The sequence below is a fragment of the Dromaius novaehollandiae genome, chromosome 2 (genome assembly GCF_036370855.1).
Source record: "Dromaius novaehollandiae isolate bDroNov1 chromosome 2, bDroNov1.hap1, whole genome shotgun sequence".
Lineage (NCBI taxonomy): Eukaryota > Metazoa > Chordata > Aves > Casuariiformes > Dromaiidae > Dromaius > Dromaius novaehollandiae.
The window spans coordinates 525,357-543,893 of NC_088099.1; the positions used below are offsets into that span (position 1 = coordinate 525,357).

The 18,537-nt window shown below is 52.1% G+C and overlaps 1 long non-coding RNA gene across 1 annotated transcript; it reads right to left on the reverse strand.

Moving 5' to 3' along the window:
- Positions 1-1,123: 1,123 nt before the first annotated feature.
- LOC135327398 (uncharacterized) lies at positions 1,124-5,419 on the reverse strand. The gene is made up of 3 exons (XR_010387500.1): positions 5,137-5,419; positions 2,545-2,681; positions 1,124-2,025 (listed from the first exon to the last, which is right to left on the reverse strand). It is a non-coding gene; the product is annotated as an uncharacterized LOC135327398 (long non-coding RNA).
- Positions 5,420-18,537: the final 13,118 nt, after the last annotated feature.

An 18,537-nucleotide genomic window follows, 5' to 3' on the forward strand; every position in this document is an offset into this window, starting at 1 on the left:
CCCCACACAGCCCCACACCATGCCTATGGTCCCACACAACCCCACGCTGTGCCCACGGTCCCACACAGCCCCACACTGTGCCCATGGTCCCACATGGCCCCACACCGTGCCCATGGTCCCACGCAGCCCACGCTGTGCCCACGGTCCCACATGGCCCCACACTCTGCCCACTGCCCCCCACGGCCCCACACCATGCCTATGGTCCCACACGATCCCCACACTGTGCCCACAGCCCCACATGGTCCCACACTGTGCCCTGGTCCTGCATGCGCCCATGGTCCCAACATCCCAACACGGCTATTAAATACGACTGGTCCCAAGAGGTCACTAGCGACTTTTCCACCACCTCTTCCAGTACGAATCATGGTGGTGATCCTTTCTCCTGGCGTCTCCCTTACGCACGACGCCACGCAGATCACTTCCCAAGGCCTGAGCCCTGGCAGCCATCGCGCGAGGACGAGCAGGGGATGCCGAGAGGAATCGCACGAGGACGCGTGGGGGATGCCGAGAGCCATCGCGCAAGAATGAGCGGGGGATGCCGAGAGCCATCGCGTGAGGACGAGCAGGGGATGCCGAGAGCCATCGCACGAGGACGCGTGGGGGATGCCAGGAGACCAGAGAGGCTGCGAGGGCAGGAAACGACATGGTAACTGAGGGGCCATCTAAGCCGAAACCGGGGGCTGGTCACAGTGATCCAGGTTCACAGCTGAAGCACCACTCCGCAGTAGCGGCCATCATGTATTCAAATTTGGCATTACTATTGGATAAAAAGACAATAAAATCCTCCGTGCTTTTCTCAATCACTAAAAACAACCTAAAAGGGGCAACAAAGAAAATTAAATCCCTACAACGACGTGGAGAGTGCTGAAAGGCACCCTAATACTGAAAACAGCCCTAGTGCCTGCAGCCTGGCCTTGAGAAAGTGCAAGCGTAAGCTGACACTGCTCATCAGCAAAGCAAGGGAGGTTAATAGAGACAAGATAGCATCTTTCAAAAAGCTGAGAAACGAAGAAAATAGGATCATAAACCCTGGCAGATTCAATGAAAAAGTATAATAAGGGAGACCAAAAAGCTGAAACGCAGCTAACTGAAAGAATGAAAACCCGAGTTAATTTCTTCCTGGGTCACGTCAGGAGCCGACATCCCCCGGAGAGGCTCTGGGTCCAGCTGGTGCCCGGCCGCACCGGCACCGTTCGGGGGACCAGGCCAGCGCAGAGAGGCAGAGTCACGTTTTGGCACCGGTGGAAGCAGCTCTTATCTCCCTCTTCCAATCTGTTACGATTCCTAGGGCATTCGGTCCCTGCCATCTACCCCATGAGCAGTTAATTTATCTTAAAACTTATAGGAGAGTCTTGTTGGAAGCTCTTGGAAAAATCCATGTATATGACACCGACTGGACCAGTCTCACCTGTACGCTTGTTTACACTTTCAAAGAACTCTTAATGGATTTGTGAGTCATGAGTTCACTTTGCAAAAGTCAGGTTGACTCTTCCCAAATATATCAAACTTAACCACGTCTACTACTGTTCTTTATTACAGTTTCTACTGATTTATTTGGCACGGAAGTTAGACATACTGGTCTATAGTTCCCAGGCCATGCTTGGAGCCTCTTTGGAAGACTGTTTTTTTTATTTGTGACCCTCTATTCTCCTTCACAACAGCTAAGTTAAATGACTGGCTAGGGATCACACTGAGCAGTTCAAGTGTCCCGTATTTGAGTTCCTCCACAAGAGGTGGGTGGATGCCCTTGCTCTGGTAGCAAGTCACAGAGGAATTAGTCCATTTTCTCTACATCCTCTTCTACTGACAGTCTGAGACGTTTCCTCAGATATATTAACTCTATAAAAAAGCTTTATGCCCAATACCACCAAAGTGAGTTGAGATCTTTTTTTCAGATAACTTCTTTAGTATAATTTGCCTATTTTTTTCCATATAAGTGCATCTGAAGAGAAAGACCAATATGGCAAGGCTGCCTTGGGGCATCTCCCAGTTCTTCTGGAGCTGAGAACATTAATTTTATCATTCCTAGAAAAAAAAAAATTGATGGTCTGTCAGTCCGAAACAAGTATCTTGGGAGCTTTCTCTTGGTTTTCTATTTCCTTGGAGGAGAGAGCCAGTAAATGGTTACTGGTTCTGAAATGTGTGTGTGGTTCTGAACTCTCATCCCGTGATGACTCCTGGGCAAGCAAATATGCTTTAGTGCAATCAGCATGTGGGGATCACGAGCTACTGCAGGAATTTCTAGAGGTCCGTGGGAAGATTCCTGTATTTCCATAAGGTCTGCGCAGCTGAGGCAGGAGGTTTAGCCATTTATAAATATGTACGCATACATACATACATATACATATATATTTACACAGGTGTGTATGTATTTATAAGTAGATACATATATATGTGTTTTCTGCTTTTCTCATCTTTATGTACCATTAGAGCACTGAAAGCGAGTCCTTTCTAAAGCCGGATAAAACCAAAACCTAGAAAGATGAACCTAAGCGACCACATCCCAACCGCAGAAACCAACATTTCTACATACGAAACAGAAACCTGATCGCGGTTCTGGTGAGCTGCTTCGCCCCCGTTGACGTCAGACCCGGGTCACAGCACGAACCAGCGTAAAGCTGCAGATCTCAGTCCTGCACGTCAGTTTGTGCCTGGCTTTTGAGGCCAGTCTTGAGTGAGCCCTGTGATTAGAGAGGGATGGGTGGTGGTGGGATCCGTGAGCTGGGTCCTTCCAAAGAGATGAACAACCTGGCAGAGCCACGGGTTTCTGCAAGGCTGAATCAAGCCCAGAACCAATGAGTACCTTGTTTAAAAACCTGTCTGTGACATGCAAAAGGAAAAGCTGTGTTGTTATGGGGGCTCAGATTTGGGAGACATGTGCTGAAGGCCCCATGCAGCCAGTGGTAAAATGTCATTAGCATATCTAAAAATAAAATATAACATTTTCATCCAAAATACCCAAAGTCTAAGGTGAAGTAACTTTTATTCTGGACTGTGCTATGGTGGATAATGATCAGTGAGTCACTACCTGGAAATGAGCGGTCATCTTACAATTAGTGAACATAATGGGACTGCCATTAATCTGCATAAACAGGTGATAATCCTAGCCAATAACATGTACTCCTAGTGCTTCAAAAGGCTTAATTTCCTAGAACAGAGGAGAGTTGAGTAAAATCATGGAAAAGGAAAGAACAGACTCAAAACATGAATGTAAATGCAAACCTCAAGCAGAGTTTGTTAGATGACCAAGAAAAAGGGACAGCTTTGCAATTCCATCTCAGAAGGACTGATGTCAGAAGTCCAGTTTGAGGACGTTTACTGTGATACAGTGCTTTCAGGCACAGTTTCCCTGTGTCCATCACTGTGGAGATTTGGGCTGCTCTATGGTAACTGGATCTTGGAGATCAGTGAAATGTCTCCTGCCCAAGACACAGCGTCAAATCGAATTCATTTTCTTCGAGCTTTGCTCCATCATTTCCCTAATGAAATCTAAATGTCAAAAATAACACCTACAGATTTTTTTCTGAATATCATATCAGTCAGGTTCCCAAACAACAGCTGCACTAATACCACGTGTTAACTTTCCATTCTTAATCGAGTTACAGAACTCAGGCTCGAAAGCTAAAAAGACATCTTGGAGGGTCTCATGCTGTAATTCACTGACCATTTAATTTCACCCTGGGACCTCTATATGGAGCCCAATAACTTTTTTGGACTAATGTACAGTCAATATTTGGCAAAACCATGAAGTTATTTAAGACAGGTAGCCTAGACTTATAGACCTTGGTAGGCAGAGAATTAATTACCACCCTGACAGTAAAAATGTGTGCTTTACTTGTACTTATCATGCAGCTTGCTGTGTCTTTATTAAAGCAAGGAAAAAACGCGTGCCTGAAATCTTGTCAATCTCTTCCCAACTATATTTGCTGGCCTAATAAAAGATATTTTCTCTCCATACAAAACTTCCCTGATTTACTTTCTCTTTCAATTTGTGCAGCTCAGCTACCCTCCATTGATTCTTGTTGGTATTTTCGTAGAATCATGAATACTTATATTAGAAAAGGACCTTGATAAATCAGCTAGTGAACTCAGATAATCAAACGGATGTATGCTAACTCTAAGAAAGATTTTAAACTGATTTTAAATTCTTAAATCTTCTGTGAATGTATTTCAAAATTGAGGTTTGTACTTTTTGCAAAAATGAAATAATTAACCATATATATTTGTGCCCCGTCGTTGTCCACCCAGATCCTCTGCTGTTGTGATGTTGTCTGTATTCCCGTATAGTTATTCCTTGTTTTGTATTTGTGAATTTCTTGCATGTAGATTTTGTGCTTGTCACCAGCTAAAATATCAAGTAGAACTAGTTTCCCAGTTCTTCTGAGACTTCACAGGAGGGGAACTTCATGCCCTTTGGTGGTGAGATAGTGGTAAATTATCTCTGAAAACAGTTTATCAGCTAGCTTTGCACCTTCTTTATAGTGTTTATATCTAAGCCTCATTTTCTCCCTAGGAAGGTATTTGGGCATTGTAATCAAATCACCACTCACCCTCCGTTCTCAGAAGACTGTAAGACTTAAAAAGATCAAAGTAAGGCATTTTCTCCAAACCTCACATAGTTTTCATGTTTCCTTTTTGAATCCTCTCAGATGTCTTAATAACTTTTTAAAATGCAAAATTCTGGATGCCATTTTCCAGCACTGGTCTCACCTCTGTCAAATGCAGTAGTACAATCTCACTGCCTCTATCTACTGCTGCCCTGCTCATGCATCACCTGCACCACAGCCTCGCACACATATTCACGTGCAGCTGCTTGCTCATCTGTGGTCCCCAGCCTGTGATTTTTAACTATAAATCGTCCACATACTTCCAACATCCATGTTTTTATAGTGGCTTTTAGGCCACTGACTGACATGAATACTATCAAAACTAGTAGCAATCCTTTAGGAACCTTTCTAGGAACACATTCAGCCAAAAAATAATTTCCTGTTGATGAACATTTTAAATTCCTCAGCCTTTTAGAGCCAGTTAATGGTTCCTTAATAGCATTGTACACTAAGTTTTTAAATCCAAATGTCCCATGGCATTTAGTCAATTATCTTACCAAGCTGGAGTGCGTTACATCCTCACGCTCACCTTTTCAACACTGTCTCCAAAACAGCCAGGATTGTGTGAAAAGACCACTCTGCACCGGGTGAGCTTCTGCTCCGCAACAGCTCAGCTTTCGGAGGAAAGCATACGTGATTGTTCCTGCAAAGCAAAATATTAAATTCTTAATTACAAAATTGGAAATGGAACTACCAAAAGAGGGGACAAAAGCAATAAAATGCAATCATTGAATGTCTCGGACACCAAAGGTCTTTCCTAGTCCCAATTCAGAATATCTGAGGCATCGTGTAGTCACAGGAAATGACTCAGAAGTGGCGGGATGCTACTTCTAAACATGAATTTAGTAAGTTAGAGGGAGAGGGTGGGCTGAGATTTTTGACTCACACCCTCTCTGGGACTGTTCAGAGCAGTGACTTGCTGAGCAACCTCTTCTCCTCTGCGCAGGGGGAATGATCCCCCCCTTACTCTTCTGCGCTATTATCCTTAAACCAGTTCACAGTAATTCAGTGCAAAGCAGCAAGTGGAACTCTTCCCCTTTCCAGCGGTACCTCTCCTTTCACAGACCTAATTTTTTATTTAACCATTACACTGCTTCTGGCTTAAATGGCTTTCCTGACGGCCATAGTGTTTTCAAGTCTGCTGCGATAAATCAAAAATTGTATTGATTGCACAGCTCTATTACTTGAACAAGTCCCAGCTTTTCTTGGAAACCGCAACTTATTAATGACACGGAGAACAACCTGGACATTTATATTGCTTTTTCTGAACTCCCCTCCTTCCTCGCCTTTCGACAGTTTTAGCTATTTGCATCACCGTAATAAAAGACGCCGTGAGCAGGCGAGGGGGCTGTCGCCGGGCTGGTGGGTGAAAGCGGTCAGGCTCGCAGACGCCGATGCACCTGGCAGCGCGGGTCTGCCCGCGAGGCAGCCGCTCTCGAGGAAGCTCTGTGCAGATAGCAGTGCGGTTACCCACCGCGGCTCCGGAGCAGCTCTGCGTGCGCAGACGCTGCCTCGCGCTCCCCTTAGGAACCGCAGCGTCGGCAAACACGTCATCCGCCGTACGAAGAGCGAGTCCGTCCTGCTGCTGCTTCTCCAGCGCCGAACAGAAATACCGAGCTCTTTTCCGTTTCCACACCGTCGCTTACACCACTATATAACCACCTCCCTACAGCAGCAGGCAAATATACTACTGTCGATATTTCTTTTGCTCCTAATGTATGTTTAAATCATCTCCTCATTGTCCTTGGCAGGACTTGACACGCATTTCTTCCTGATGTCTTTAGCTTCCCTTATCATTCTTCCACTTTCCGTAAATTCTAATTAACGGTGATTTCTGTTTCTTATTATCTCCAATCATTATATATTGCTTTGCATCCTAAGCAAACAAGTTAGAGATATTTTAGTGGGGTTACTCAAGTGGGTGATTAAAAAGAAACTCTAATACACCTTCAATAAGAATATAGGGTGAGTTCTCAGCATGACTTTGTTTTTGAGGAACACTGCAAAGCGAATCTTCCAGAAGGGCCTGAATCTCTCCTATTCTTCCCATGGAAATTGCCATACAAAAGGCTGTTTTCTGAGGCAATGGAGAAGGTAGCACATCAAAGATATCCTCGTTAGATCTGCTAACGCAAAATCTAAGCTCCACTGAAGAACAAGGTCCTACAATGGGTGAAAACATTGATTTACTTTAGAAAACCTCCTACAACGTGATGGGAAAAACAGAAGTCCTTCTCCAAGATGTAAATCCAAAATACCCAACAAATGGACTTCAGACAACCTAAAAGAGAAACCTGGATTTTTTGATGTTGAGGTTTTTTTATTATAGGAAAAAATATGACACTTCCACCAAAGAAATGCATAGAGGAAGCTATCACCTGGACAAATACCAAGCCAGATATCTCAGCCACTTCCCTGGACTCACAGAATCAGTTGGGTTGGGAGGAACATTGGGATGTCTCTAGTCCAAACTGCTGCCCAAAACTTTAACAGTCCTCCCAGTAGATTGCTTTCTGGTGTTTAGTCAGACATCCCTACACAGAAAGCAGCTGTATTATAGTTTCAAAACTGACCCCCTCTCCAGCATATGAGGGACAGGCAGCCGATACCGGGGCGAAGATTTTATGCAGAGTCATGGAAAGAGAATCTGGCAAAAGAGGCAGGAGTTTCGGTCTTCTAATTAAGAGCCACAGGAAATCCTGCTGTCAGCGCTGGACTGTGTTTGGGCCAGCAGAATCAGCATGCCTCATCCTGGCTGAAAATCATTTTGGGCAAAAGATGAATCAGAGAAAATGTATAAATGCGCTTTCCTGACTACGAAATTAAAAGAGGTGTTAGGAAAGACTCAGCAGGAGTAGTGCTTGCCTTTGGGCAGACCTCTGAAGGAAAGAGATGGACTTCTGGGCTCCCCCGATTCAAAACCCAGAGAGGAGGACAGCAGCATCCTGGCCGTGATTCAGGGGTCGGAGGCCCCCTGAGCCGTGGGATAAGATCGATCAGTTCCCATAGCTTCTGGGGCGGCACGTGCTTCTGTAGCCGAACATCTGGATGGGGATCGCTGTGGTGGGTGATGGCTGGAGATGGTTTCTGCAAAAGCTCTCAGCCTTGGAGATTCCCAGAGGCAGGGCTCTGGCCTGGCACTAGTCCTGACCCACTGCACTGTGCTGGAGGCGCAGACATTGGTCTGGATGTTATGTGTTGTCTCGGGACACTGTGGATGCTGAAAGGTTACTTGGGTTCAAGAAGTAAAAGGATGAGTCCGTGGATGGTGCATCCCTAAAGGACTATTAAATACAACGATACCTCCTGGTGCTCAGCAAGCCGCTGCCCTCCCAGCCTTTGCGCCCAGGAGAGCGCTTTGGAGAAGTATCGCTGAACTCGTGCCATGTCCCCATATGCGTCGACAGGCCTCTCCATGGGAGACGCGATGCTGGGCAACGCACGTCTGACCCAGGGCTTCTCTTTCGATGTTTTACGCCTTTCAGGTCACAAGATGTAAGCCAGTCTGCCTTGTGAAGCAACCGCGTCACTGACGCCGATGTCACCGCTCTAAATCTGAGTTTTCAGATACAGGAATTTAGACTTAGTTTAAAATGGGTCAGCAGTTCCCAGTTACTTGTGCAAGCAGAAAGTAAGGACTCAAATTCCACTTCCTTTTGATGTGTCTTGAAGCCAGTTGCATCACTCCTTAGGTCAGTGATGCTCAGACGTCTTCCGCAGACAAATTCTCACGAGGCAGGTGCCCGAGAAGAGGCTGGGGAAGGCAGGACTATGATGCATACAGCCCATTTCTCTGCAGCCATGGACAGCAAAGCCCAGTGACCATTTGATAGTCGGCCCCAGAAAAAACACTGAGCTAGGGAGAAACTAGGGGAGAATGGAGCTGCATTTCCCTGTCCCTTGCACTGGCTACGGGTTGTACAAGGAGACCGAGAATGGGAGAAAACCAAATATGGGTGCGAGGCAGAGCTTCTCCTAGAGATGGAGTTTAAGATGCCCCAAACTTCTAGGATTTCATAGTCAAAGGAAGTGTTTCATCTACAAAATACTAAAATCATCCTTAACAATAGACTGTGCCTCAGCAGAGAAGCCCAAGGAATGCAGGCGGGAGTTTCTGTGAACATCTCAGTGCTGGTGGTCGGCTGCACAGCCAGCTCTGGAGCTCCAGAGGGACCCGTAAAGCACACCGTGGTGCCGGGGGTCCTGCTGAGGGCCAGGTCCCTAAGGCCTTCCTGAAATCCCGGGGCAGGAATGCCCTCCAAAACCTGCATCTGTCTGAGCACTTTGTGTAGTTTGGTGCTCAAACTCAGAACCTAACTGGGGGGAACATTGTCTTGGCAGCATCATGACTGAATTCTCTGCTGAGAAAACGGTCCCGGTCATTTTCTTCCTCCTGTAGCACCAAAGCTCTCAGCGAGAGGGATTCAGGCGTGGTGGCAGCGTTATTTCCCTGAGGGACTGACGTGTGTTGGCACCACCGGGGAGGTCCCGCCGCGCCAGGCATGCAGGGCCCCGAGGGTGCATCCGCAGGAGGGGGGACCTGATGCTGGGAAGTGCACAGGCCATGCTGCCCCCAAGGATCGCTACGAGGGGAGCAGTGGGGGGACCGTCCCCTCGGGAGAGACGGGTGCTCCCGACGGCCCTGCGGCTGCAGCGCCCATGCTGCCGCAGAGGGGCTGCGAGGAGAGGGCGTCCCAGCCAGCGGTGACAGTGACGAAACCGGGCACGAGTCCCCTTTTCACGTGTTAAACCCAGGGAGAGGAGAGCTGAGAGGTGCTGCGGAGGCACACGGGGGAATGCGCAGCGAGGAAGATCCCCCCGACCACCTCCGCCAGAGCAAAAGGGCACCGACCAACGTCAGCCCCGGGGTTGTGGGATCGGCCAAACGTCCCGCCACGGCTTCCCCGACGCGGTGGTTTCAGAGCTAATGGGGAGCAGGTCTCTTCATCCAGGCAGCAGGAGGAAGAAGAGGGGAGGTGGAGCCCGTCCTGCCCCGTGGGACGCCTGCTTGTGCCGTGCGCGGCAGCAGCGCGGGGGCCGTACCCATGGCGTGAGCCTGCGTGGGGGTGGGACCTCGGGAGAGCCGCGCCGCAAGCCAGGCTGAGCGGTGCCCCAAGCCAAGCAGTGCCCCAGGCCAGGCCAAGTGGTGCCCCAAGCCAAGTCAAGCCAAGCTAAGCAATGCCTAAGTCAAGCCAAGTCGTGCCCAAGCCAAGCCGAGCAATGCCCCAGGCCAAGCCGAGCAGTGCCCCAAGCCAAGCCGAGCAATGCCCCAAGCCAGGCCAAGTCATGCCTAAGTCAAGCCGAGCGGTGCCCCAAGCCAAGCCGAGCGGTGCCCAAGCCAAGCTGAGCAGTGCCCCAAGCCAAGAGGAGCAGTGCCCCAAGCCAAGCCAAGCCAAGCCAAGCCTAAGTCAAGCCAAGTCGTGCCCAAGCCAAGCCGAGCAATGCTCCAAGCCAAGCCGAGCAGAGCCCCAAGCTGAGTGGTGCCCAAGCCAAGCTGAGTGGTTCCCCAAGACAAGACAAGCAGTGCCCAGGCCAAGACAAGCGGTGTCCCAAGCAAAGCCAAGTCATGCCCAAGCCAAGCCGAGCGGTGCCAAAGCCAAGCCAAGTGGTACCCAAGCCAAGCTGAGCAGTGCCCCAAGCCAAGACGAGCGGTGCCCAAGCCAAGCCAGTGGTGCCGAAGCCAAGCTGAGCAGTGCCCCAAGCTGAGTGGTGCCCAAGCCAAGCTGAGCAGCCCCACAAGCCAAGCTGAGCGGTGCCCCAAGCCGAGTGGTGCCCAAGCCAACGAGCAGTGCCCCATGTCAAGCCAAGCAGTGCCCCAAGCCAGGGCGAGTGATGGCCCGGGCTCAGCTCCCACCTGCTGCAATGGCTGACCCAGCCGGTAGCAGCTGCCTCCCCCCCAAAGCTCTTTTTGCACTTTTCAGACCTTATGACTTACATTGTCAACACCCTTAAAAGAAGCAGTGATATCTTTAGCACAGATGCGTACATCACGCTGTTTTTACCTGACAGAACCTTTTCCAATAGGTCATAACCAGTCATTTTATCTTTCCAGCTATGAAAATCACCCTGGTTTCACTGACATCAGTCGTATCACGTTTGCTAACTGTGACTGAATTCCCTGCTCCTCCTGCCTCCTGCCCCATCCCCAGCACTGGCACACGAGCAGCCGAAAACCTGCTCTCGCCCTTTTTGCTGTGTTTGCGGCACGTATTTCTATTTGCAGCGTCGGTGCCGGGTCCGTGTGCTGCCTGACGGACTCGCAGGTGGGAACTGAACCGGCCTCCAGCCACCAACCCGTCCGGTGCCGGGAGGTGGGAGAGGAGCGTCACCGGTGCTGGTGACCTCCGAGCTGCAGCAAGCGGCAGCAGGCACCGTGCTGCCCTCCGCAGCAGTCACGTACCCGCAACAGTGTTCTTCCAAATCCAGGGAAAAGCTGCGAAATGATTTTAAGCCGTTCTGAGATTGTCACAGGCAGTGGGTGGTGCAAAAGTGACGGAGTCTGCCGGAACAGCTAATGTGGTAGATACCAGCCTTGCACCTCCAAATCCACTTCGGTTTATACTTATACGCTATCTTCCACCTCCTTATGCTGCTAGCACGAAGCTGACTCACATGGTATCGAGAAACATTTTTTGTCGTTAGTATTTAAGTTCCCTTGCTTATGTCTTGCAACAACCTTGGAAACAATGCAAACGGCAAAAAAGATCGTTGAAACTGGAAGGAATGCGTTGAGTGAAGATGGGCATTGCTCAACGCACACACACACATGGGAATGTGTATTTATATAAGTACACATACACGTATATGGCTTCCAGGACACTTAACCTCCTCCCTGGCTAGTCCGGCTCAACAGCCGCTAGCGATGACGCAGGACTTACAAACCCTCCCTCGCGCCGGTTGCTGGCACCCAGACACAGGGTCCCTGTGACCCAGGGTCCCCCGCCAGCCGCTGGCACTGAGACCCCCATACGCACACACGCACCCAGGATGGAGAGCCCCTGGCCCAGGAAAGGGGTCAGAAATGGATTTTAGTGAGAGGACAGGGCAGACTGTGGCAGTCAGGTGCAGGACATGGCCAGACCAGCATGCTGACCATCAGTGTTTACACGCAGAGACCTCTTTATCCCCTTAGCCCTCTATTTTCCCACATTTCCCCCCACCCCAAAAAACCACTTTGATCCCTCCCTTTCCCCATCTTTGGGTCCTCCCTGAACACCTCATAGCAAGTCTTGTGCAATCCCCAAACGCTCTCCGCTGCGTCCCACCACGTGTCCCGTCCCCGGCAGTGACCCTGGTTAGCAGATGCCCAGGGCTCACGGTGACGGGGGTCCCCAGCCCGGGGCTGACGCAGTTCCCACCCGGCACGGTCCCTTTGCGCTCCTTTGTGCGTGCAGAGAAGGGCGTTTTATTGCACAGAACCAAACTTAAATCGAACGTCTGTCTTCCGAAATGAGCCGAAGAGTTTCCACTGGCAGCCTCACAGAGCCCAAATGCTTGGTCACAGCGTTAAGTAACAGCACGAGGGTCTTCTCTCACGACAGTCCAGGACACCCTTACTGGTGCGCCTGGATTCAGGGAACATCCCGGGACACGGGACAGTCGGGGTAGATGGGACCAAGCAAGACGTGGCTGCCACGGCCTCATTCTGCAAAGGAGACACGTCCCACGTCCATCCTCAGCTTGAAGTCGAAAGCAGCAGCCCCAGGGAGAGACCGTGCAGGGACCATTCAGCGTGCTCCTAGTACCGGTTGACGTGAGAAAAATGTGCGTTTCCTTCTTTCTAAGCTTAGCACTGCAAACTAGACCCGTAACTCTTCCTCCAGCCGTGCCCAGCTACCAGCGTGATCTCCGTGTGAAGCCGGCACGCCTGCGCTCCCGGGATGGGTGGCCGGGAACATCTGCGCAGCACCTGCCCCTCCGGACGCCGCGTGCTCGGGGGAGCTGGGCACGTGCTCCCCGTCAAGCCGAAAAGGTGGCTTTAACGGCTGCAGGAGGAGCTGCTCGGGGGGGGGGGTGTCAGCCAGGACCCCTCGCGAAAGCAGGGAGCTGGGGAGAAGCTGCACGAGCCTGCGACCGCTCACGCGTGCCGCTGCGACCCCGAGCAGAAGCGGTGCCGGTGCATCACGGAGCCTGAGTCACTCTTCATTCTTAGCAGGGCAAAGGTGTCATCGCTATTCTGAGGATGTGACTGCGACTTAGGAGACTAGTTAAACTTTCTTTTGGTGTTTTCTGCTTGTTTTGAATAAAGTAGCAGAGTAGTCAAGCACAAGACCTGGCTCAAAGAGCAGCTGCTTGCAGAGGTGCATTTACTGGAGCGGCAAGGGAAGACCACGGAAGGAGGAAAGCCTGGCCTGCAGAGCTCACGAAGGAAAGCAAGTCTAACCAGCACTGCCGTGGCCGGGCTTTGCAGCAAGAGCTGAAACTAAACAAAAAGACCTTTCCTGCTGAAGCCAGAGGCAAAGACCAAGACACCAGAAACCCAAAATGGGAGGATGTGAAGGCAAGAATTCAAGTGGAGGACGAACTGGATTCATCTCACCCAGCTTTGGGTGTCTGCAGAGAAGATGTCTACAGCGGTGATGTCTACTCTACCGTTGGTAGAAAGCAAGTCAATACGTCCAGGGCAGGCTGCGATCTGGTGGACCTCACCCTAAGCGCGAGAGCCCCCAGGGAGAAGTTCGAAAGACTCAGGCAACGTACACGGAGGGAAACCAAGTCAAGGCAGCGAAGACTGTGAAGGAACCGTCTCTGTGAGCTCGAGGTGATGTAAAAATGACCCCACCAGAGAAGTCATCCGAGAGAGGCCAGCCTTTAGCAGACCGCTGCAACCTCCCCATGGAGCAGGGCAGGAGGTGCCTGCTCATGTCACACTCTTGCACGAACCATCGAGCAACGAGCCCTGCATGAGCAGGAGGGGAAGGAGGTGGGAAGACGCCCATCGCTTTCCCGAACAAGCAGGTAACCACCAAAGCGCAATGTCTCATACAGCGTGAACACTACAACGAACTGACTTCTGAAGACCTGTGAACTGGGACATTCAGGAAAACAAATGGCAGATGCAACAGCAGAACCTCTCCAAACGTCGACTGGGGAGACACTGAGGGACCGGGTGCTTTGAGCGCTCTGCGGGACGAGCTGGTCGCCCGAGCTGTTCCGTGCTCCGGGGGGGATTCTCTGCAAAGTGGTAACAAAGCAGAGGGTTTAAATCGGTTGATAAGGACGTACGTACAGCACTTCTCAGGGTTTTGGTCTATGGTAAGCAGAACAAAACAAGAGCAAAGCCTGAGCCGGGAGGGATGCCCAGGAGAAATGCAAGAGTGTGGGGCAGAAGCTGGTGGCAACGGGCTTCCTGCAAGGGGCTGGAGGCCGCAGCCAGGCACCACGCGAGACCCTGGGGGACCAGGTACAGGCAGCACGGGGGCTCCCGGGTCACCCAGGGGGGCAGCAGCGGTGCCCGGAGCCCTCTGCCACGCGGGACCGGGAGCGGGAGGGCCGCAGCACGGGACGCGCCAGCACTGACAGCAGCAATGCAGCGCCCGGGAGAGCCCCGGCATCGAGGCTCACCCCGAACGGCGCTTCCCTGCCTGCCGCTCCTCTGCTTCCACGAGTGCAGTTTGCGTCTTTACCCAGGCTGCAAGAGATTAGAGCTGATTCTTATTCATCTTTTTAATCGTCCCTGGTAAGGCATTATCTGGGAGTGCTTATAAAATCGCTGCTGAGAAAATTAGTGGATTTCACAAAAAAGGGGTGGAATGATAAACAGCGATTATAGAGCAGACGCACAGAAAGACCCAGATAACTTGGCAAGCGGGTCCCATTCAAACAACATATATTTAAACAGTCAGAAACACTGATCTCCCTGGTAATGCAAACCAGAGGCTGCAGCGGTGGGTGACGGTCTCTGTTCTGGAAGCAGAACATCTGAGCAGGATCGAGGGGTCGCAGGAACTGCACGCGGAGCATCAGGGCAAAACTGTCCTGGCCGTGGCCAGTGCGGCCGCTGAACGGTTAAAGGAGGACGTGGTGAGGAGCAGAGGGCGGATTTTACCTCCAGCCATGGCACCGGCGAGATCCCTGCTGCCACGATGCCTCCGACCCTCGCAGCCCCGCTTTCTAAGGGATGGGGAGGCTGCAGAGCAGAGAAAAGCTGCGTCACAGGGCTCGAAAATGATTTTCAGTTAGTGACTGGAAAAAACCTGGGCCTGTTTAGCTTGTCAGAAAGGTCCAAGAAGTGGCAATTACGGCAAATAAGCACATTCGGGGAGAAAATCTAAAGGTTCCTCATTCTAGAAAAATAACAGGAACTACTGGCTGCTGTGGAAACGACACAAACATAAATAAGCAGCAAGGTGTATTTTTAGTGGTGAGGACGGCTTGCTATCAGAACACCTCTCCATGCATATAAATCCAAATGGGGAACATCTTCTGGAAGGCAGGAGTTAGCTGAATAACAATAAAAAATGCTCATTTTGGTATGAGAAATAATGTTATCTATGCTATCCAGGGCCTGACTCCGTGATCCTCCAGCTTTTAAATGTGATGGTAATCTGCCAGACAGCAGCATCTGCAAGTAAAGTGTTTCACCACCTTCTTGGGGCCACGAAGCTCCGTCTTGCCGTGATGCTCTTCGCCTTGCTGATACTGCCTGGCCTCAGCTCAGCACATCTGTCCTCTCCTCTCCTACTCAGTTGCCACCAGTGGTGGCATCTAGGACAAGCCAAGGGCACGGACCCCTCTCCCAGGATCCCACCCTCTATCCCGGACCTCTAAAAAGAAAAAAAAAGCACATAGTACTAGTGTTATGACTGCAATCAACAATTTCTGTGAAAACAGAACTTTTCACTGTACAAGATCCCTCAGCAGCTTTGCCTGGGGCTGATCTAAAAAGCATATATATAAAAATGCATAAGAATTGCGCAGCATCAGCAGCTCGGCTCACGGCTATCACAGCTCATCCCGGCTTTTCCCCTCCTGCCCTGCCGAGATGAGCAGAGCTGCATACATACATTAGCTTTAAAAATAAACTAGCAAAATACTTTTCCTTTTTGTAAAAGCATGAAACAGAACAAGACGTTAGACAATAGCGCTGGAAGAGACGGCAAGAGGTCGTTTTTGTCCATCCCATTGTCCCAGGTCAGGCTCAGTTGTGTGACCACGTTCCTGAGGAATATTTAGCACGCCCTGAAAACCCCCCGCGATGGCGAGCCGGCAACCTTTGCTTTATCCCAGTGCTCGGTTATACCTGGAGAATTATCAAACTTCAAGCTCCCTTTCTGGAATTTCAGTACATGGTTTCTTTCCCTTTCTAAATTATTCCCTCCTCCTTTTAATTAGTTTTCTACATATTTCAAGACATTGTGAAGCCATCGCAGTCGTCTCCTTTCTCAGCTGAGATAAGCCCACGTTTTCAAGCTTTTCTCACAAATCATGCGCTCTTGGCCTCTGACCGGCCCTCCCGATCTTCTGGAGACTCCCTCCCGTTCGCCCGGAGCATCGGTACAGGTCGCCCAGAGAGGCTGCGGAGTCTCCATCCTCGGATGCGCGGAAAGGGGGCACGGTGCCAAAACGGGGACGTGGAGGAGGAAAGCGGGAGCTGGCGAGGGAGAGGAGCCCTGCGCGTCCTGGAGAAGGAGGGACCCCCGGGTGATAAGGGGGACATTTCCTGGGGACAGCGGTCACCAGCAGAGGGAAACTATGATCTGGGGAAATCTCATCTTCCAGAAAACCAACTTTCTTACCCTTCTGGTTCGGAAGCGCTTTCCGCCTGCGGCTGAGCCCTGACGCGTCGCTGCCGAGCCCGCCGAGCCCGCGCTGCCGGGAGGAGCGGTGCCTCCTCTCCCGCCGCTCCCGACCCCAGACCAGCCGCTCCGGCTCGGCCCCGGCTCCATGGACAGAGCGGGAGGGGGAAACCGCCCCAGCAGGACGAAATGGCGATTTTCGGCTGGGTCAGTGTGGGATGGGTCAATGTTGGCTGAAGCCAACGGGCCTTTGGCAGAAGAGGGCTCCCAGGACCGTGTCCACTTTTGACCTGAAGCCACGAGGCGATGGCAAAGCCCCCGCTCTCGGCAGTTCACCGCGCGTCGCCGGGGCGCAGCGGCTCTGGGCGGTGGGTGCAGTCCCGCGGGGTCCCGGCTCGGCGCACGGGGCTGCTGCTGCTACAAACCAGGCAGTCAGTGATGACTGCTTGAGGCGGGGGCTAATAAAGAAATGACAACTTAAACCCACAGTAATTTTCCTCTCCAGGGCTGGGACCAGCTTTCTACCCGGAGCGGCTGCAGCTCCCCGTTCCTCCTCGGTTCAGCAGCAAACTGCACACATTAATCCCATCTATAGCTGTGCAAAGCATGGCTGTCAGGCAGCAGGCGAATGCAAAACACGCAGCTCAGCGTACGAAGCTATTTCGCACCAAGATTAGCATATTGCCTCACGAGGTGAGAAAAAGCAAGCGTTTACCCTTGGCCGTGCTCGCGATTTGCTAATGGTTTAGTCGAGCGCAGGAGCTGGCCGCTGGCCCGGCCGGGCGGCACTGGCGCTTCCAGGGGCGAGGACGGCTGCCGGCAGCGACGGCTGGGCCGGGGACGCGGCGGGCAGGACCGGCGAGCCGCGGCGGTGGGCGCGGGAGCTGCGGCGTGCTGCTGCAACGTGCCATGCTCGCAGCTGGCTGCGTGGGGCTGCGCTACGGCGAGGCCCCAGCCCGTGGGCTAGGTAAGCGCTCATGGCACATTAGCAGATGCAGAGAGAGGGATTTGGCTCTTGCTTCGGATGAGTGGTGAAGCAAGGGTTTTTTTCCTCTTGTTATCTGCATTTTATGTAAGCCTCTGTATCTGGTATTGATTCCAGATTTTGCAAATAAAAGCTTTTGTTTGCTTTTCATTTGACCTGCCTTTAAGTCGTCAGCCATTTCAAGATAAGCGGCTTATACCAGGTAACCGGCCAGAAAGGTCCTGTTCTCGCAGGCGTGTGATGGCCGGGGTCATGCCGGGTGCCCGTGTCCTGCCGGGAACGCGGAGCTGCGCGTGTCCCTGCCGCGCCGCGGGGCTGGTGCAGAAACGTAACGGGGCAGCGAGACCGTGGTCTGGGAAACAGGGAATGGCGAGGTGACAGCTAACCCCACGTCCCTCTCCAGCACCCCGGGAGCGGGACGTCTTCCAGAAGAGCTGCGGGGCGACGGGTGCCCGGGGCGAGAGGTGCACGCGGAGGACGGGGCTGCTGCAGGGACGCCAGACTCGCTTTTTGCATCGACGTTTGCTGCAGGGAAAGCGAGGGAGCGGCCCCGCGAGCCCCCCCTTGCTGGGGCACAGCAGAGGTTCGCCTGGAGACACAGCGACTGCAGAGGGGATGAGAGGGACGAGGCTGATCCAGCTACTAAAGGGTGGACAGATGTGGTCTGCTTGAGGATGCTGGGATGGCTGTTGGGAAGAGAAGTCTTGCCCAGTAGAGAGGGACGTGGGGGAGGTGGCCAGCGGGTGAAGTCTCCACTGGCTTCCAGAGGGCTCTGAGCAGCCAGGCAGCCGTGGGAGAAGCAGGACGGCCCGGCCATGGGCTGCTGAAGACACGACGCGCGGGGCGACTGCAGACGTCAGCTCTGGCCGTGCAGAGGGTCACCAGTGCTCTTCAGCACCTCCCTGAGCTCCTGGAAGAGGGGAGAGCGGTGGGAGGGCAAGTCGCGGGACGCAGGTGAGAAAAAGCAGCGCCAGGGTCACCCGAGACGCGAGAGGGGCCGGGAGGGAGGAGGGACCCCAGCGATGAACCCGGACAAGGGCCGTGGCCGTGGGTCGAGGCTGCCCGGAGGCGACGGTGACCAGCTGCGGCACTGCCGGGGACCGTGGCCGGGGCCTGGGGTCTGCAGAGGCACAGCTTTACATTAACCATTTTTTTTAAGGAATATTGAAAAATCAAAGAGCTTCTGAAAAGACCCACGCAGAATGAT